This window comes from Diadema setosum, chromosome 17, assembly GCF_964275005.1.
Source record: "Diadema setosum chromosome 17, eeDiaSeto1, whole genome shotgun sequence".
Classification (NCBI taxonomy): Eukaryota; Metazoa; Echinodermata; class Echinoidea; order Diadematoida; family Diadematidae; genus Diadema; species Diadema setosum.
In genome coordinates, this window is record NC_092701.1 from 29,376,862 (window position 1) to 29,385,134 (window position 8,273).

Here is an 8,273-nt window from a genome sequence, read left to right on the forward strand (position 1 = left end):
CCTGCTTCCAATATGAGCTGAACCCCGATGGCACCCCGCCTAGTGGTTTATATCTTTATACTGCAGAGAAATATACCTTTCGGATATTTTTCGTACTGGCAGGACAGACAGGGCTACGAACACAACCCCGGAGAATTTTGGACTCGATTAGCTTATTAATTTGACAGACAGATTTTCACCATGACGACATCTCGAAGGCATAACAGCAACAATTTCGAGAGGTTTTTTTTTTTCTCTCTCTCTCTCCCTCGCTTCCTCTCTTTCTCTTTACAGGGGAAGTTCACAAAAAGTTCACGGCGTGCATTCGAACGGTTAAATCGAATTATGTTGCATTTTGACATCCAAATAAGTTTTCCAGCGACAGTTTCTAGCGAGACCGTACGTCTCTTTTTATGATAAAAGAACAGACATGAAAAAATGACATAAAAAGTTCTAGCTGTTACCACTCCATTAATCGACAAATTTGTTGTACAAAATGCATAACAAATTGTAAGAAAACAAAGCTTTAAAACACAGTAATTCATCAATATTATTTTGGGAAGTGAATTCAACAACAGAAAACTAGGAAGCACTAAAAAGAATTATAGACATGCACACGACCCCGCACGACATATACAAATAAATGAGATAAACATATAAAAAACGATATTAATTCAAGCGTTTTGAGAAAGTCTTATAATCAACTGATTACTTTATAGCCACATTGTGTATATAGCTTGAGAAATTCCAGACATGTCTTGAATTGAAGAGAAGAATTATCTCAGTAGAAAGTGTGCGTGTGTGTGTGTTACTATTGTCAAGGTTGACTGAGCAAAGTAACAAAAGTGAGAAAATTGTGGTAATATACTTTTAAAAGTAATAATTGATTGCTTCACACTTGACACACACACACAAAAAAAAAAAAAATCTGAGGAGCTTTAAATTTCTCTTCGTTTCTAATTGTAGCGGTGGCTCAAGCTTTATGATGGTAAACAGAAACCTGACAAGAGAATACTGATGCAAATCACGTTGAGACTGAGGAATAGTGATGATATTCCATCATCATTCTTCCCAGGAAATGATATGTTTGACATTTTAGTGCTGAGATGTTGTTCAACATTCTTTATTGAATCAATAAACAATGTAACATGAAAGGCCTAGGTTGTCTCCTGGATAGAACGGGAGGCACAAGGCAAAGACAAAGGACAATACAGAAAAAACATGTGAATACATCTTACATTGTAAAAAAAAAAAAAAAACACTCAACAAGTACAATTACATCATACTCACAAACAAATTGACCAAAAATACATTATACACAAACAAATTAAGATATTATATCCAATACATTATATATATATATATATATATATATATATATATATATATATATATATATATATATATATATATTATTGCTATTATTATCATAATCATCCAATTAATTATCACTTCTACTGTTGCCATTATCATTGTTGTTATATACGATTGGTCAACGAGCGAGTGACGATCATTGGTATATAATCGTTTCCGGCAGCTACCGTTTGGTCCTTTAAGAATGCCATTACGCATGAGTAAATGACATTTTATACATCCGAAACTTGTAGCTCCTGTCCGATTAACCTGAAAGATTTTCCCTGGTATTTTGGTGATAATTTCGCCCACTTCTATCAAAACAATTTGGCTTTCCTCAGAGGCAAAAATCTCTCTTAAATTATCCCATCGAATCAAAGAGGGGCGCATTTGTGTGCATGTGCGTGCGTGTGTGTGAGTGTGTGCGTGTGTGTGTGTGTGTACTTGTGCGTGAATCGAAGTTTATCATCCATTTCGTACCAATATTATCTGTGGCTGCGGTCAGGTAAGATAGCAATTCTCGAGTTACGAAAATATCACAGGTTGGCTGCGAGACAGAATATTCTGCTAAACAAAAATATTCATCACGTCTGCATTCCGTTCGAACCCGTTACGCTCCATCCTCGAGAGGCAATTGGAAGGGGAAATTTGATATTGCAACAACAGTGTATCCTATTTGATGAAAGTCTTTATCTAATGTAATTTCTTGTGCTTATTTCTCCCCCAGTTTAGTCTGCGTTTTGATTTGATTTCTGTATTTTTCCAAATTGATATAACATTACAAAGAATCCAATCAAGTATAAATATATACACTGGAATAATTTACGTTTACAAATTATTGCACTGTAAAATTGTAACTTGACCAATTCAGCAGGCGAAATTTGATATTGCAACAACCGTGTATCGCGTTTAATTAAAACCTATATCTCGTGTCGTGTTTTGATTTGACATCTGCATTTCACCAGATGAATATAACATCACAAAGAACCCAGTCATGTAGGCCTACAATCATACATAAAATTAAATCAAATCAAAATACGTAAACAGATTTTGTAATATGCATTGTTAAAGGGCAATAACGTAATTATATAAAAAGAAATCAAATTTTAAATTATCAAATTGAATTGTGACAAATATTACCCATAGCAGGGACCGTAATTATAATCGAAAGCTTGATTTTAATCCTTCTGCAATTTATGGTTTGGTGTGAGATAGAATAAGCACGTCTGAAGGTGTAAGAAGATGCGCGCTTCTCAATATTTTGAATTTGATACATGTCGCATGGATTGTATCGAAGAACATTTTAGTCATGAGGCCCCACTTTTTCAATGCTGTAGTTTCCATTAGCAAATTCCAATCCATTTCATTTCATTTATATGCGAAATATGACGATGCAGCACTATCGAGCACTGAACAGTAACACACAAAACATTGCGCAGTCAGAATCTTAGCAGAGATGGTGTAGGGAGGGGTAGAGAGAGAGAGAGAGAGAGAGAGAGAAAGGAAATGCCATCTGCTCGTCGCACGAACTCGGAAGTCAATGACCAGCCAGACAGCCGCGAAGATGTCATTTTTACAATTTGATTCAACAGGCGAAATTGTTATAATGCGCAGTACGTGACCGCACTTAAAATGGGAGTCTGCGAGTATTCCTACACCACACTGGCAGCCTATAAACCATGCTAGACTCGAGAATTGCAGGTAATGCAAACAGACTATCTGATGTAGTGGTGGTTACTCTTATTTTATGTATATGATAAAAACCTAAATAAAATGGACCCCCTAAAAACACAAAAAAAACTAACAAAAACCCCCAAAACAAACAAACAAATAAAACCCTTTCATCTTGCCAGGGAAGCGCCACATGCATTTTATAGAAACAAGGCACCAATGGTGTAATTGATTGTATCGACTGTATTTTATATGTATATATATATATATATATATATATATATATATATATACATATATATACATATATATACATATATATACATATATACATAATACTATAATAGATAATTAATATAATATAATATAATAATACAATAGATAATATATTACATATATATGAATGTAATACATATTATATATATATATACCAAATATGTGATTTATATATGTATATATATATATATATATATACTCTTAAAATCTATCTATTCGTTCATTTATTTATTACAATCGATTGTCTGCTTGTGTGTGTGTGTGTGTGTGTGTGTGTGTGTTTGTGTGTATGTGACAGAATAGAGAATTACAGCGAAAGAGAGAGGGAGAGAGGGCGAGAGAGGGAGGGGACAGTGCGTGTAGAGCAGAGAAATAAGAAGACATAGATATATTTCGAGGAAAAATTTTGGAATGGAAACGTCGAGACGTTTGTTCTAAGATGTGGTAAGTCTATAACCATGATAAGAAATAACAGGGAAAGTTTTAAAATGGGACATCTATTAAGATCCTCTTTACACGTATTATCTCAGACCTGATCTTCCCCGTCTCCTCAGTAGCATCCTTACTAAAGTTAATTTGTACTCCATTCCAGAGAGAGTCATTGTCATCTTTAGTTGTATACTGTGAACAATTTTACGTAAAACACGTGATAAAATCAAATAAGAATTCGATGAAATACACAAAAAGTCAAAATGTATTTTGTGTTGTACTTATATTCAAATATATTTAAACTAATCCGCTAATTTGTACATTACTTCCGTCGCGAAATTTGTAAAGGGAATTTCCTGCCCAAGCTCTGCTACAGTTCCTTACGAAATACCACTACATAATAACTAAAATTTCCACTTGTTTGAGCCGAATCAATATATTCCCTCTAAAATTCACTAGAAAGTGTGCTGAGCCTCCAAATGACGTGTATCTTATACATGAATTTATCCTCGTCAACCACATTAACTAGTGCTTATAAAACTGCTATTTCTGATTATTCATGAACCTCCAAACACACCATACCCCCCCCCCCCCCAACACACACATCCATCTATTCATTGTAGTATGCAGTACACTGTGTATCCATCTGCAGTATAATGGGACTTGCAATACTAGTAGTCTATTCTATATTACAGGACGAGTGTGAGATCGTTTATGATGGATTGAGTGCGCATGCTTTCAATCCGCGGGCGACTGGCGAAGAGGGCGCCAAACAATCAATAATTCAGCGGGCCCGTTCGAACCGCTATGCATCTTACCGCGCACTGATTGTCAAGCTGACTCGGGTGACAGGGTGACCCACGCAGGCCCATGGCTGTTTTCTTAAATACTTAAATCGCCATCACGGCTGCTCAATCTGCAGCTAGACAACCGAGATGCTTGTGTAAAATCCCTCAGGTCAACTGCAAGAGGAGAAAAGTATATTTGGAATCTTCAGGTAAATGTTCATAATAATAATGATAATAGTGATAATAATAATAATAATATAATTGTTTTTGTTGGGGGAACAGAAAAAAGAAGGAAAAGAAGAAAGCAGGATTTTGCCCTATGATACACTAAAAATGTTCCATTCTTTTATAAAGAATAGACTTAATCTGCTGAAAACAAAATTGCTCGTAGTGTTCAACGGAAGTCGTAAGCCTTGTAAGTTGGGCTCATTTGTGATGTAGAATTTTCCGAACGGTGGAAAGCAAAATAATCTGTCATCTCAATTCATTTATTTCCATATCCAAATAATTCAAAATTGTTATGAAGCAAATACAACAGTATAAAAAAGGTATAATGCATACACTGCACTTGCCTCTGAAATAATATACACTCCGTATGTATCTACATGACCTACGTATAATATACAAGAAATTGATCTTTATGAAATCAGTATGAGTTGAAATAGCACTAGCTAGTAAGGAATATGGAGGGAACTTGCAATAAAAGCAGAGCTTATACAATATCATTAGCAAGTTCCCGGAGTTTAGAAAAAAAAGAAAGAAAGAAAAAGAAAAAAGTCTTTGCATACGTGCGTACAATTCTAAATAAACGAATAGGCTTTCCAATTCAGAAAAGATGAGGAAGAGGTACAAGTAGAAGATGGGACAAGATGGCACACACACACACACACAAACACACACGCACACACACACACACACACATACACACACATACACATTCAAACAATAATATGCGCACAGACACGGATACAGAAACATCCTTGCAAACCCGAGCAAACAAACAACACAGGACAAATGGATGCATGAGAAGAGGAAGCCGACCAGCATAATTATATCTATTCAGCATGTCAGCACAGATTATCTATATCAATATCTATTATATCTAATAAATAAGATCGGCGTATGAGAAATGAAGACAATTACTGGCTTGAAAGCAAAGTTTTCTGGCGTATTCATTGTTTCAGTAAGGACTGAATAACTTTCTTTTCAACTTGACTTTGAAGGTACAAAATAATACTGATCGAATTTATCATTTCAGCGGGAAGGGAGTTCCACATTTTGGATCCACGGTGAACAAAAGTATCTTGGGCAGAAAGAAAAAAAAAATGTTCGCTTTACGTATTGAGTTATCAAGAACAAACACTGAACCAGAAACTGATTGAAGATGGAGATGCAAGTTGCATCTGACATATATCAGTGATTTTAAGGATTTTATTCTGCATAAACAAATCTTGAGTCTGTGCATAAATAGACGTTATGATTGACTAGATTAACAACCTTTTTTTTCTGCAATGAAAAAAACCCTGTTAAATAATGTTGATGAAGCATTTCCAAAAGCTAAAATACCATAGTTTAGATACGGAGAAATCAACGTAAAAAAAAAGCAAAATAAATTTGTCGTTGGCAAAACACATTTGAGTTCAGTTATTATTCCTATATTACGAGAAATCACTTTACAAATTATATCAATTGAACATTCGATGAGAGTTTTTTTTATCTACAGAAACATTCTATTACAGAATGAGAAAAAAACAGATTATTAAGGATCAAAAGTGTGAAATGTTTTTTGTAACACCTAGTATGTGACCATTTATTCATTTATACACTTGTTTATTTATTCACTCATTCTATTCACTCATCTAATAATTTACTTATTTGTATTTGTATTGGCATACTTTTCTCATATTTACATGTCGAGGTTCTTACACAAGAAAACCATTTACAGATCACTCTATAAATGTATACGAGTATATATATTATGTATGTATATTATAGGAAGAAGAAGGAGTCTCGAGTATACGCCATGTGTAGTTCCAACAACAAGGTTTTTATTTACAAAGTTTTCGGCCCGCCTCGGGCTTTCCTCAGTGTATATGATTCCAAGATGAACACACACACGCACACACACACACACACACACACACACACACACACACACACACATATATATATATATATATATACCCCAAAAAAATATACAACGGAACCCTCCACAATGATAACTTTAAAAATAGTGAACCAGTCCAAATGCAATTTCAGGATATAAAAATATAACTCATTCGATTTGCTTCAGTGGTTAAAGAGAAATTAGGAGTTTTGCGGAGCATGTCAGAAATCCCTTCCCTTCAGTTCTTTCCATTGTGTTCACACATTAATAATAAGCAGTTTCAAGATCATCCAAGTGCTAAACTTGGAAGAATCATACCCATGATATGCTTTACAACAACCCACATTTCTCTGTGATCACTTGACCAAATTGAATGAAGTTTTTTTGCAAAATAGAGCTAAGATGTTATATTTTAAGAAGTTAACGTAGCATTTAGAGAGTTTAATCATACTGGGAGTTATCAAAGCGAAAATCCGATTGTGAATTTGGGGGACATACTGTACAGTATATGCAGTATATACACACATAAAACACATAAAAAGACTGCGAGTCTCAGTCTCAGACTCATGATAAGACCGAGTGAAGGTATTTGTAGGAACAATGCGAAAAAAAAAAAAACAAACATGTATATAGGTGGAGTAAAAATGGATGAGATGTTGGTATGAAAAGCAAAAATCCTATCAAACAAACACGCATTATACTATAGTTCCTGGCTAGGATTTTGATTTGAAAGCATTTGCTCTCTGCTGTATTTCATTATATATGCCAATGAGCCAAAAATATTAATTCTTTTGGTGACAATGGCAAAGGAAAAGAGAGATGCCACTAGGTGTTTTTTTTTCCTGCTCCGCAACCGTGTAATGAAGCACTCTTGTCACTTTCATACTGTTCTGATGAAATACAGTAATTATAGTTATATACTATACATGTATTTAATGTATGTGTATGTTTGTGAATGTATGTGTGCGTTTATGTGTGTGTGCATGAATGAATGAATGTTCGTATCTGTATGTATGTGCATGAGCATGTCTATGCATATGTGTGCATGTGTATGCATACATTATTATATAATATGCATGTGTGTGTGTTCAAACTCGTATGCATCATGCAATGTTTATTGGATGTTCATACATCCGTCTATGTCTGTTCATGTGTTTAAACATACATCATGCATGTATAGATAGATTGATCTTTTTCTTAATTTCTAAACGAGATAAACATGACATCATGTACATACATGGCACAGGTGCATTCTTCTTTAAATTTTCTATAAAGCATAATAACCCGATAGCCTCTTAACACAATCAAGATAATGTTTGCTATTTATGGGCGATGTTGACATCTTTGTTCCCATTTATCATCACGCATGTCAATCTTTTTAACTTCTTTAATATCTTCAACTTCAACACCGCGCTTGGTGTTAAGTTGTCGCCATTCCTTCCAATGCTCATTCGAGATGGGGAATACCCAAAAATGACGCAGAATTCGTTAGCGCGAAAACAAGTCGCATAATTTTAGCTACAATCGGTCAAGTTATTTCAGGGATTGCATCTTTTAAATTGTTTCTGTCTTTACAAACAGTGTATTGAAGGGAAACGTAATGGTCTACATTGTCACCATTATACAAAGAATAGGGCCTACTGCGCTGCCTGAGCTACATTCTACCAAGG